Source organism: Nerophis lumbriciformis, linkage group LG07 (assembly GCF_033978685.3).
Source record: "Nerophis lumbriciformis linkage group LG07, RoL_Nlum_v2.1, whole genome shotgun sequence".
In the NCBI taxonomy this organism is placed as follows: domain Eukaryota; kingdom Metazoa; phylum Chordata; class Actinopteri; order Syngnathiformes; family Syngnathidae; genus Nerophis; species Nerophis lumbriciformis.
In genome coordinates, this window is record NC_084554.2 from 575,337 (window position 1) to 590,000 (window position 14,664).

At 34.2% G+C, this 14,664-nt stretch overlaps 1 protein-coding gene across 1 annotated transcript in view; it reads left to right on the forward strand.

Moving 5' to 3' along the window:
* Positions 1 to 6,585: 6,585 nt before the first annotated feature.
* Positions 6,586 to 14,664, forward strand: part of gtf3ab (general transcription factor IIIA, b) — a 15,253-nt gene continuing 7,174 nt past the window's right edge. The window contains 1 exon segment of the mRNA XM_072913439.1: positions 6,586 to 6,722. The gene's annotated coding sequence lies outside the window, so the exon portion shown is untranslated.

The window sequence follows — 14,664 nt, forward strand, 5'->3', positions numbered from 1 at the left end:
AGTACTAGTTGGGTCTCGGTCTATTATTTAATCAGACATACAGTACTAGTTAGGTCTCAGTCTATTATTTAATCAGACATACAGTACTAGTTAGGTCTCAGTCTATTATTTAATCAGACATACAGTACTAGTTAGGTTTCAGTCTATTATTTAATCAAACATACAGTACTAGTTAGGTTTTGGTCTATTGTTTAAGCAGACATACAGTATTAGTTAGGTGTTGGTCTATTAGTTAAGCAGACATACAGTACTAGTTAGGTTTCAGTCTATTGTTTAAGCAGACATACAGTACTAGTTAGGTTTCGGTCTATTATTTAATCAGACATACAGTACTAGTTAGGTTTCGGTCTATTATTTAATCAGACATACAGTACTAGTTAGGTCTCAGTCTATTATTTAATCAGACATACAGTACTAGTTAGGTTTCAGTCTATTGTTTAAGCAGACATACAGTATTAGTTAGGTGTTGGTTATTAGTTAAGCAGACATACAGTACTAGTTAGGTTTCGGTCTCTTGTTTAAGCAGACATACAGTACTAGTTTGGTGTTGGTCTATTAGGTAAGCAGACATACAGTACTAGTTAGGTTTCATTCTATTGTTTAAGCAGACATAGAGTACTAGTTAGGTGCTGGTCTATTAGTTAATCAGACATATAGTACTAGTTAGGTTTCGGTCTATTGTTTAAGCAGACATACAGCACTAGTTAGGTCTCAGTCTATTATTTAATCAGACATACAGTACTAGTTAGGTTTCAGTCTATTATTTAAGCAGACATACAGTACTAGTTAGGTTTCAGTCTATTATTTAAGCAGACATACAGTACTAGTTAGGTCTCAGTCTATTATTTAATCAGACATACAGTACTAGTTAGGTTTCAGTCTATTATTTAAGCAGACATACAGTACTAGTTAGGTTTCAGTCTATTATTTAATCAGACATACAGTACTAGTTAGGTTTCAGTCTATTATTTAATCAGACATACAGTACTAGTTAGGTTTCGTCTATTATTTAATCAGACATACAGTACTAGTTAGGTTTCAGTCTATTATTTAATCAGACATACAGTACTAGTTAGGTTTCGGTCTATTATTTAATCAGACATACAGTACTAGTTAGGTCTCAGTCTATTATTTAATCAGACATACAGTACTAGTTAGGTCTCAGTCTATTATTTAATCAGACATACAGTACTAGTTAGGTTTCAGTCTATTATTTAAGCAGACATACAGTACTAGTTAGGTTTCAGTCTATTATTTAATCAGACATACAGTACTAGTTAGGTTTCGGTCTATTATTTAATCAGACATACAGTACTAGTTAGGTTTCAGTCTATTATTTAAGCAGACATACAGTACTAGTTAGGTTTCGGTCTATTATTTAATCAGACATACAGTACTAGTTAGGTCTCAGTCTATTATTTAATCAGACATACATCACTAGTTAGGTTTCAGTCTATTATTTAATCAAACATACAGTACTAGTTAGGTTTCAGTCTATTATTTAAGCAGACATACAGTACTAGTTAGGTTTCAGTCTATTATTTAATCAGACATACAGTACTAGTTAGGTTTCAGTCTATTATTTAAGCAGACATACAGTACTAGTTAGGTTTCGGTCTATTATTTAAGCAGACATACAGTACTAGTTAGGTTTCGGTCTATTATTGAATCAGACATACAGTACTAGTTAGGTTTCGGTCTATTATTTAATCAGACATACAGTACTAGTTAGGTTTCGGTCTATTATTTAAGCAGACATACAGTACTAGTTAGGTTTCGGTCTATTATTGAATCAGACATACAGTACTAGTTAGGTTTCGGTCTATTATTTAATCAGACATACAGCACTAGTTAGGTTTCGGTCTATTATTTAAGCAGACATACAGTACTAGTTAGGTTTCGGTCTATTATTGAATCAGACATACAGTACTAGTTAGGTTTCGGTCTATTATTTAATCAGACATACAGCACTAGTTAGGTTTCGGTCTATTATTTAAGCAGACATACAGTACTAGTTAGGTTTCGGTCTATTATTGAATCAGACATACAGTACTAGTTAGGTTTCGGTCTATTGTTTAAGCAGACATACAGTACTAGTTAGGTTTCAGTCTATTGTTTAAGCAGACATACAGCACTAGTTAGGTCTCAGTCTATTATTTAATCAGACATACAGTACTAGTTAGGTTTCAGTCTATTATTTAAGCAGACATACAGTACTAGTTAGGTTTCAGTCTATTATTTAAGCAGACATACAGTACTAGTTAGGTCTCAGTCTATTATTTAATCAGACATACAGTACTAGTTAGGTTTCAGTCTATTATTTAAGCAGACATACAGTACTAGTTAGGTTTCAGTCTATTATTTAATCAGACATACAGTACTAGTTAGGTTTCAGTCTATTATTTAATCAGACATACAGTACTAGTTAGGTTTCGGTCTATTATTTAATCAGACATACAGTACTAGTTAGGTTTCAGTCTATTATTTAATCAGACATACAGTACTAGTTAGGTTTCGGTCTATTATTTAATCAGACATACAGTACTAGTTAGGTTTTGGTCTATTGTTTAAGCAGACATACAGTACTAGTTAGGTGTTGGTCTATTAGTTAAGCAGACATACAGTACTAGTTAGGTCTCAGTCTATTATTTAATCAGACATACAGTACTAGTTAGGTTTCAGTCTATTATTTAAGCAGACATACAGTACTAGTTAGGTTTCAGTCTATTATTTAAGCAGACATACAGTACTAGTTAGGTTTCGGTCTATTATTTAAGCAGACATACAGTACTAGTTAGGTTTCGGTCTATTATTGAATCAGACATACAGTACTAGTTAGGTCTCGGTCTATTATTTAATCAGACATACAGTACTAGTTGGGTCTCGGTCTATTATTTAATCAGACATACAGTACTAGTTAGGTCTCAGTCTATTATTTAATCAGACATACAGTACTAGTTAGGTCTCAGTCTATTATTTAATCAGACATACAGTACTAGTTAGGTTTCAGTCTATTATTTAATCAAACATACAGTACTAGTTAGGTTTTGGTCTATTGTTTAAGCAGACATACAGTATTAGTTAGGTGTTGGTCTATTAGTTAAGCAGACATACAGTACTAGTTAGGTTTCAGTCTATTGTTTAAGCAGACATACAGTACTAGTTAGGTTTCGGTCTATTATTTAATCAGACATACAGTACTAGTTAGGTTTCGGTCTATTATTTAATCAGACATACAGTACTAGTTAGGTCTCAGTCTATTATTTAATCAGACATACAGTACTAGTTAGGTTTCAGTCTATTGTTTAAGCAGACATACAGTATTAGTTAGGTGTTGGTTATTAGTTAAGCAGACATACAGTACTAGTTAGGTTTCGGTCTCTTGTTTAAGCAGACATACAGTACTAGTTTGGTGTTGGTCTATTAGGTAAGCAGACATACAGTACTAGTTAGGTTTCATTCTATTGTTTAAGCAGACATAGAGTACTAGTTAGGTGCTGGTCTATTAGTTAATCAGACATATAGTACTAGTTAGGTTTCGGTCTATTGTTTAAGCAGACATACAGCACTAGTTAGGTCTCAGTCTATTATTTAATCAGACATACAGTACTAGTTAGGTTTCAGTCTATTATTTAAGCAGACATACAGTACTAGTTAGGTTTCAGTCTATTATTTAAGCAGACATACAGTACTAGTTAGGTCTCAGTCTATTATTTAATCAGACATACAGTACTAGTTAGGTTTCAGTCTATTATTTAAGCAGACATACAGTACTAGTTAGGTTTCAGTCTATTATTTAATCAGACATACAGTACTAGTTAGGTTTCAGTCTATTATTTAATCAGACATACAGTACTAGTTAGGTTTCGGTCTATTATTTAATCAGACATACAGTACTAGTTAGGTCTCAGTCTATTATTTAATCAGACATACAGTACTAGTTAGGTTTCAGTCTATTATTTAAGCAGACATACAGTACTAGTTAGGTTTCGGTCTATTATTTAAGCAGACATACAGTACTAGTTAGGTTTCGGTCTATTATTGAATCAGACATACAGTACTAGTTAGGTCTCGGTCTATTATTTAATCAGACATACAGTACTAGTTGGGTCTCGGTCTATTATTTAATCAGACATACAGTACTAGTTAGGTCTCAGTCTATTATTTAATCAGACATACAGTACTAGTTAGGTCTCAGTCTATTATTTAATCAGACATACAGTACTAGTTAGGTTTCAGTCTATTATTTAATCAAACATACAGTACTAGTTAGGTTTTGGTCTATTGTTTAAGCAGACATACAGTATTAGTTAGGTGTTGGTCTATTAGTTAAGCAGACATACAGTACTAGTTAGGTTTCAGTCTATTGTTTAAGCAGACATACAGTACTAGTTAGGTTTCGGTCTATTATTTAATCAGACATACAGTACTAGTTAGGTTTCGGTCTATTATTTAATCAGACATACAGTACTAGTTAGGTCTCAGTCTATTATTTAATCAGACATACAGTACTAGTTAGGTTTCAGTCTATTGTTTAAGCAGACATACAGTATTAGTTAGGTGTTGGTTATTAGTTAAGCAGACATACAGTACTAGTTAGGTTTCGGTCTCTTGTTTAAGCAGACATACAGTACTAGTTTGGTGTTGGTCTATTAGGTAAGCAGACATACAGTACTAGTTAGGTTTCATTCTATTGTTTAAGCAGACATAGAGTACTAGTTAGGTGCTGGTCTATTAGTTAATCAGACATATAGTACTAGTTAGGTTTCGGTCTATTGTTTAAGCAGACATACAGCACTAGTTAGGTCTCAGTCTATTATTTAATCAGACATACAGTACTAGTTAGGTTTCAGTCTATTATTTAAGCAGACATACAGTACTAGTTAGGTTTCAGTCTATTATTTAAGCAGACATACAGTACTAGTTAGGTCTCAGTCTATTATTTAATCAGACATACAGTACTAGTTAGGTTTCAGTCTATTATTTAAGCAGACATACAGTACTAGTTAGGTTTCAGTCTATTATTTAATCAGACATACAGTACTAGTTAGGTTTCAGTCTATTATTTAATCAGACATACAGTACTAGTTAGGTTTCGGTCTATTATTTAATCAGACATACAGTACTAGTTAGGTCTCAGTCTATTATTTAATCAGACATACAGTACTAGTTAGGTTTCAGTCTATTATTTAAGCAGACATACAGTACTAGTTAGGTCTCAGTCTATTATTTAATCAGACATACAGTACTAGTTAGGTCTCAGTCTATTATTTAATCAGACATACAGTACTAGTTAGGTTTCGGTCTATTATTTAATCAGACATACAGTACTAGTTAGGTCTCAGTCTATTATTTAATCAGACATACAGTACTAGTTAGGTTTCAGTCTATTATTTAAGCAGACATACAGTACTAGTTAGGTCTCAGTCTATTATTTAATCAGACATACAGTACTAGTTAGGTCTCAGTCTATTATTTAAGCAGACATACAGTACTAGTTAGGTCTCAGTCTATTATTTAATCAAACATACAGTACTAGTTAGGTTTTGGTCTATTGTTTAAGCAGACATACAGTACTAGTTAGGTGTTGGTCTATTAGTTAAGCAAACATACAGTACTATTTAGGTGTTGGTCTATTAGTTAAGCAAACAAACAGTACTAGTGAGGTTTCGGTCTATTGTTTAAGCAGACATACAGTACGAGTTAGGTGTTGGTCTATTAGTTAAGCAAACAAACAGTACTAGTGAGGTTTCGGTCTATTGTTTAAGCAGACATACAGTACTAGTTAGGTGTTGATCTATTAATTAAGCAGACATACAGTACTAGTTAGGTTTCGGTCTATTGTTTAAGCAGACACACTACTAGTTAGGTGTAGGTCTGTTAGTTAAAGTGAACATACAGTACTAGTTAGGTGTAGGTATATGAGTTAAAGTGTACATACAGTACTAGTTAGGTGTAGTTATATTAGTTAAAGTGGACATACATTATTAGTAAGGTGGAGGTTTATTAGTTAAAGTGGACATACAGTACTAGTTAGGTGCAGGTATATTAGTTACAGTGGACATACAGTACTAGTTAGGTGTAGTTATATTAGTTAAAGTGGGCATACAGTACTAGTTAGGTGTGGGTCTATTAGTTAAAGTGGACATACAGTACTAGTTAGGTGTAGGTATATTAGTTAGAGTGGGCATACAGTACTAGTTAGGTGTAGGTATATTAGTTAGAGTGGGCATACAGTACTAGTTAGGTGTGGGTGGGTCTATTAGTTAAAGTGGACATACATTACTAGTTAGGTATAGGTCTGTTAGTGCAACAGACAGGAAGTGTGCATCATCAATAGACGATGATGCAAACATCATATGTCTTCTTTTTAAGGCCAAGTGAAACTACTTTGTGATGGTGCAGCTCCACCTCATGCAATCAATCCTCCTGGCTGTGTGTGTGTGTGTGTGTGTGTGTGTGTGTGTGTGTGTGTATATAAGTGCGTGTGTGAGTGTTCAAAGCCAGGAAAATGCCAGTGAGTCAGAGAGTGCACACAGTGTGTGTGTGTGTGTGTGTGTGTGTGTGTGTGTGTGTGTGTGTGTGTGTCAGGTGTGCTATCACCTTGTCAGGATCATATACTCACCTGCACGTATCGATCGGCAGGCAGTGCAAGGGAGGGGGGCTGATAAGCGCGTGGCCTGACCCCGGTGTGCTCACCTGGAGCGTGGGAGGGGGCACAGGTAACTCTCAATAGGCCTCCTTCACAGCAGGGAGCCAAAGGTGTGACATGGGAGCAAAGCTGCTGTTTGGACAGGAAGATAAAGATCCTGGAATGTGCCTTTTATTGCATTTCTACTATTCAGCACCTCATTTCACCAAACAATCAGCACTCATGTGCAATATATATATATATATATATATATATATATATAAAATTGCGACTGTTATTGAGTAAAATTCCAACTTTTATCATAATATTGCACAAATGTTCAGTTTTTCTTGCGTTGAGTAAAATGACGACTTTTATCATAATACTGCCAAAATGATAAGTTTTTCTTGCGAAATTCCAACTCATTTTTCACAACAAGCTTTTTTATATTTTGCATAGTATGTATATATTATTAATGTTGTAAATACACATCTTCATATATCCAGAAAGGCTGGTCCTAAAGAGGGAGGCCTTTTTCTCAGGTCTCAAGGTTTGTCATAAGTTTTGCCAAGTAAAATTCAGATTATTATTATAGTATTGCCAAAATTGTAAAGTTTTTCTTATAAAATTTTGACTTTTGTCGTGTAAAATTACGACTCTTTTCATAAAATTGCCAAAATGTTAAGCCTTTTCTTATAAAATTGCGACTGCTATTGAGTAAAATTCCAACTTTTATCATAGTATTGCACAAATGTTCAGTTTCTCTTGTAAAATTTGGACTTGCGTTGAGTAAAATGACTGTCATCGCAATACTGCCAAAATTCTACGTTTTTCTTGTGAAATTGTGACCTTTTTATTGTGAAATTCCAACTCATTTTTCACAACAAGCTTTTTTATATTTGCATAGTATGTATATATTATTACCGTATTTTCCGCACTATTAGCCGCACCTAAAAACCACAAATTTACTCAAAAGCTGACAGTGCGGCTTATAACCCGGTGCGCTTTATATATGGATTAATATTAAGATTCATTTTCATAAAGTTTCGGTCTTGCAACTACGGTAAACAGCAGCCATCTTTTTTCCCCGTAGAAGAGGAAGTGCTTTTTCTTCTACGCAAGCAACCGCCAAGGTAAGCACCCGCCCCCATAGAACAGGAAGCGCTTCTTCTTCTACTGTAAGCAACCACCCGCCCGCGTAGAAGAAGAAAAAGCGCGCGGATATTACCGTACGTTTCATTTCCTTTGTGTGTTTACATCTGTAAAGACCACAAAATGGCTCCTACTAAGCGACAGGGATCCGGTTCATGAAAAGACGCAATCTCTCCATCCGCACACGGATTACTATTTCACAGCAACTGCCTAAAGACTTTCAAGAAAAGCTGGCTACTTTCCGTGCATATTGTAAAAACAAGATAGCTGAAAAAAAGATCCGGCCAGAGAACATTATCAACATGGACGAGGTTCCACTGACTTTTGATATTCCTGTGAACCGCACTGTGGATACAACGGGAGCACGTACGGTGAATATTCGCACCACAGGGAATGAGAAGTCATCCTTCACTGTGGTTCTAGCTTGCCATGCTAATGGCCAGAAACTTCCACCCATGGTGATATTCAAAAGGAAGACCTTGCCAAAAGAGACCTTTCCAGCCGGCGTCATCATAAAAGCTAACTCGAAGGGATGGATGAAGAAAAGATGAGCGAGTGGTTAAGGTAAGTTTAAGTTTACGCGAAGAGGCCGGGTGGCTTTTTTCACGCAGCTCCGTCCATGTTGATATACGACTCCATGCGCGCCCACATCACGCTGGTTTTTAATATATTATTAAAGTTTGACTGACCTATCTGACTGTTTTTTTGACATTCCTTTAGCGCAGTTAGATGCGGCTTATAACACGGGGCGGCTTATAGGTGGACAAAGTTTTGAAATATGCCGTTCATTGAAGGCGCGGCTTATAACCCAGGGCGCCTTATGGTGCGGAAAATACGGTATAGTATTGCCAAAATTGTAAAGTTTTTCTTATAAAATGTTGACTTTTGTCGTGTAAAATTACGACTCTTTTCATAAAATTGCCAAAATGTTAAGCCTTTTCTTATAAAATTGTGACTGCTATTGAGTAAAATTCCAACTTTTATCATAATGTTGCACAAATGTTCAGTTTTTCTTGTAAAATTTGGACTTGCGTTGAGTAAAATGACTGTCATCGCAATACTGCCAAAATTCTACGTTTTTCTTGTGAAATTGTGACCTTTTACTTGTGAAATTCCAACTCATTTTTCACAACAAGCTTTTTTATATTTGCATAGTATGTATATATTATTAATGTTGTAAATACACTTTTTTATATATCTCGAAAGGCTGGTCCTAAAGAGGGAGGCTTTTTTCTCAGGTCTCAAGAAGGCAACAAATACAAGAATGTGTATGTGTGTGCAAATTATACAAATCATATAAATGGTCCCTAGTAGTGATGGGTCCGGCAACACCGATGCATCGGCGCATGCGTCGAGCTCATAGAGCAAAACCCTGTGTCGGTGCGCGTACCGCTTTTAGAAAGTCACGTGACCGATCATGAGCTGTTTTGGTCACGTGACCGACGCCTCCTCTGTGCCCTGTGAGCGGCTCTTTTCTACAGCCGGAGAAATAATAACTACCGGTAAGAGAAATCGTCTAAAATGTAATACGTCGGAAAAACGATTTTTTTTTTTAAATAAAAATGTGTAAAAAAATTAAATTAAAAAAATTCCCAGTCCACAATCATCCACAACACGTTCTCTTAGATTTCCATGTTATGATACATGTTCACATTATTTATTGACTGTATCTAAAAAAGATACAAATATATTTGTATTTAAATGAAGATATGAAATAATCCTAAATGACTTGGTTTATATTATTGTATATACTAGGGCAGGGGTCACCAACGCGGTGCCCGCGGTCACCAGGTAGCCCGTAAGGACCAGATCAGTCGCCCGCTGGCCTGTTCTAAAAATAGCTCAAAGAGCAGCACTTACCAGTGAGCTGCCTCTATTTTTTAAAATGTATTTATTTATTAGCAAGCTGGTCTCGCTTTGCTCGACATTTTTAATTCTAAAAGAGACAAAACTCAAATAGAATTTGAAAATCCAAGAAAATATTTTAAAGACTTGGTCTTCACTTGGAATAAGCGGTAGAAAATGGATGGATGGATGGGTCTTCACTTGTTTAAATAAATTCATTTATTTTCTACTTTGCTTCTTATTACTTTTAGAAATACAATTTTAGAGAAAAAATACAACCTTAAAAATGATTTTAGGATTTTTAAACAAATATACCTTTTAAATTTCTTCCTCTTCTTTCCTGACAATTTAAATCAATGTTCAAGTAAAAAAAAGTTTTTTTTATTATTGTAAAGAATAACAAATATTTTAGCTTCTGGTTTTTCGACGAAGAATATTTGTGAAATATTTCTTCAAACTTACTATGATTAAAATTCAAAAAAATTATTCTGGTAAATCTAGAAAATCTGTAGAATCAAATTTAAATCTTATTTCAAAGTATTTTGAATTTATTTTCAAATTTTTGTTCTGGAAAATCTAGAAGAAATACTGATTTGTCTTTGTTAGAAATATAGCTTGGTCCAATTTGTTAAATATTCTAACAAAGTGCAGATTGGATTTTAACCAATTTAAAACATGTCATCAAAATTCTAAAATGTATCTTAATCAGGAAAAATGACTAATGATGTTCCATGAATTATTGTTTTAATTTTTTCAAAAAGATTCAAATTAGCTAGTTTTTCTCTTCTTTTTGTCGGTTGAATTTTGAATTTTAAAGAGTCGAAATTGAAGATAAACTATGTTTTAAATTTTATTTTAATTTTTTTCGTGTTTTCTCCTCTTTTAAACCGTTCAATTAAGTGTTTTTTTTCATCATTTATTCTCTACAAAAAACCTTCCGTAAAAGGAAAAAAAAAATGTACGACGGAATGACAGACAGAAATACCCATTTTTTTAATATATAAATGTATTTATTTAGCTATTCTTGTTTAAATCACACTTACGTGTAACTTACAAATGACAATATATTTATTTATTTAAGTGTGTATCAAACTGGTAGCCCTTGGCATTAATCAGTACCCAAGAAGTAGTTTTTGGTTTCAAAAAGGTTGGTGACCCCTGTACTAGGGCATCAAATCAGTGTCAGTTGAGTCGGTCCATAGGTTGCCTGTAGGGATTTTTAATGTCCAGCAGATGTCAGTATTTAGTGACACAGTATCGACACAGTATCAATACAGTTTTGCAATGTGTCGAAACGCTTCATGACGCCTCATCAACCCATCACTAGTCCCTAGTGTGTGAATGTTGTCTGTCTATCTGTGTTGGCCCTTTGATGAGGTGGCGACTTGTCCGGGGTGTACCCCGCTTTCCGCCCGAATGCAGCTGAGATAGGCACCAGCGACCCCGAAAGGGACAAGCGGTAGAAAATGGATGGATATACAATTTACTGCAGCATGTTTTCTCTAGTAGGAAGTGTGAACATTTCTACTGACACAGATGATATAAATGTTCTGTTTACGAGTTGAAAGTAATCATTGAAGATGTGTGCTAACTTGTCTATCACCTATCTATGCTGTCAACTAGTCTGATTTGCCAAATAATTCCGTTTCTTCTACTTTCATGTGAAGTTGTCGTGTCCATGCTCGCCTCTAGGGGGGCGACTGTGCTCATTTCAGCCTGTTGTGGTCATGCAAAATACAGTAGAAGAAGAAAATGCTAGGTGCTAATAAGGTAGCTTCGGAGCTAACAGACAAGTATAACTTTGCACTGCTAGTTAGTGTGCTTGGTAACAATTGAAGGAGTTTACATGTTTAAATGACACATTTGGACCGTCAGAGACATTGAAAAAGATGGCGTTTTCAGCCAACTCTTGTAGGAGATGTCTGCCGAGCAGTTGTCTCATGTCTGGGAATGAAAGCGTCTTCTTTGGGAAGACACTTGCTTTTATTTGACCATTGACTTGAAAATACTGACCTAATTTCATCTTTTGACATCTTTGCTCTGCGCTTGTTGGCCGCAAACACGCTCTTGATGTCGGCGCCGCACGACGTCAGGCTGCGTCTGAATGGCGGGAGGAGTGACGTCATTGTATTGAAGTTTGGATTAGTCAAACACGGTCATGTGACTGCCAGGCTGCGTTTGATTGGTGGAAGGAGTGACGTCATTATATTGAAGTTGGATTGGTCAAACACTGTCATGTGACTGCCAGGCTGCGTTTGATTGGTGGAGGGGTTGGGCAAACACAGTCACGTGACAGTGCCTGCCGGCTCGCTGACATAAGCGCCTTAATTGATTGATTATAAATAATTGTGATGTAACCATAAAAAACGAGACTCACTGTAACGCAGTAAAAGTAGTGTTTCTTATAAATACTTAAGTACAAGTAAAAAGTAGGTTGCAATAAAACTACTCTGACAAGTACAATGTATCCAAAAAGTAAATGTAGCACATTACTACCCACCTGTCAATCAAAAAGAGATTCATCATCCCAAACATCCTGGTCACGCCCACTTTGCGCTCCCTGTCAGACATAGTGAACGTCCGGTGGGCGGGACAAAGCTGATCTACTTTCAAGCTCCCCCATTGAAGTCAATGGGTGCTCAGCTCCAACACTGTTTAAGGCACTGGGACACTTCCAGGAGATAACTCACCTTCTTATAGTGGAACAAACTTCTTATAGTGGAACACATTTCTTATAGTGGAACAATTAAACTTCTTATAGTGGAACACATTTCTCATAGTGGAACAAACTTCTTATAGTGGAACACATTTCTTATAGTGGATAAAACTTCTTATAGTAGATAAAACTTCTTATAATGAACAAACTTCTTATAGTGGATAAAACTTCTTATAGTGGAACAAACTTCTTATATTGGAACAAACTTCTTAATAGTGGATAAACTTCTTAATAGTGGATAAACTTCTTATAGTGGAACAAACTTCTTATAGTGGAACAAACTTTTTATAGTGGAACAAACTTCTTATAGTGGAACAAATTTCTTATAGTGGATAAAACTTCTTATAATGAACAAACTTCTTATAGTGGATAAAACTTCTTATAGTGGAACAAACTTCTTATAGTGGAACAAATTTCTTATAGTGGATAAAACTTCTTATAGTGGATAAAACTTCTTATAGTGGAACAAACTTCTTATAGTGGATAAAACTTCTTATATTGGAACAAACTTCTTAATAGTGGATAAACTTCTTAATAGTGGATAAACTTCTTATAGTGGAACAAACTTCTTATAGTGGAACAAACTTCTTATAGTGGAACAAACTTCTTATAGTGGAACAAATTTCTTATAGTGGATAAAACTTCTTATAATGAACAAACTTCTTATAGTGGATAAAACTTCTTATAGTGGAACAAACTTCTTATAGTGGAACAAATTTCTTATAGTGGATAAAACTTCTTATAGTGGAACAAACTTATTATAGTGGAACAAACTTCTTATAGTGGAACAAATTTCTTATAGTGGATAAAACTTCTTATAATGAACAAACTTCTTATAGTGGATAAAACTTCTTATAGTGGAACAAACTTCTTATAGTGGAACAAATTTCTTATAGTGGATAAAACTTCTTATAATGAACAAACTTCTTATAGTGGATAAAACTTCTTATAGTGGAACAAACTTCTTATAGTGGAACAAACTTCTTATAGTGGAACAAATTTCTTATAGTGGATAAAACTTCTTATAATGAACAAACTTCTTATAGTGGATAAAACTTCTTATAGTGGAACAAACTTCTTATAGTGGAACAAACTTCTTATAGTGGAACAAATTTCTTATAGTGGATAAAACTTCTTATAATGAACAAATTTCTTATAGTGGATAAAACTTCTTATAATGAACAAACTTCTTATAGTGGAACAAACTTCTTATAGTGGATAAAACTTCTTATAATGAACAAACTTCCTATAGTGGATAAAACTTCTTATAGTGGAACAAACTTCTTATAGTGGAACAAATTTCTTATAGTGGATAAAACTTCTTATAGTGGAACAAACTTATTATAGTGGAACAAACTTCTTATAGTGGAACAAATTTCTTATAGTGGATAAAACTTCTTATAGTGGAACAAATTTCTTATAGTGGATAAAACTTCTTATAATGAACAAACTTCTTATAGTGGATAAAACTTCTTATAGTGGAACAAACTTCTTATAGTGGAACAAATTTCTTATAGTGGATAAAACTTCTTATAATGAACAAACTTCTTATAGTGGATAAAACTTCTTATAGTGGAACAAACTTCTTATAGTGGAACAAACTTCTTATAGTGGAACAAACTTCTTATAGTGGAACAAACTTCTTATAGTGGAACAAATTTCTTATAGTGGATAAAACTTCTTATAGTGGAACAAACTTATTATAGTGGAACAAACTTCTTATAGTGGAACAAATTTCTTATAGTGGATAAAACTTCTTATAATGAACAAACTTCTTATAGTGGATAAAACTTCTTATAGTGGAACAAACTTCTTATAGTGGAACACATTTCTTATAGTGGATAAAACTTCTTATAATGAACAAACTTCTTATAGTGGATAAAACTTCTTATAGTGGAACAAACTTGTTATAGTGGAACAAATTTCTTATAGTGGATAAAACTTCTTATAATGAACAAACTTCTTATAGTGGATAAAACTTCTTATAGTGGAACAAACTTCTTATAGTGGAACAAACTTCTTATAGTGGAACAAATTTCTTATAGTGGATAAAACTTCTTATAATGAACAAACTTCTTATAGTGGATAAAACTTCTTATAGTGGAACAAACTTCTTATAGTGGAACAAACTTCTTATAGTGGAACAAACTTCTTATAGTGGAACAAATTTCTTATAGTGGATAAAACTTCTTATAATGAACAAACTTCCTATAGTGGATACAACTTCTTATAGTGGAACAAACTTCTTATAGTGGAACAAATTTCTTATAGTGGATAAAACTTCTTATAGTGGAACAAACTTATTATAGTGGAACAAACT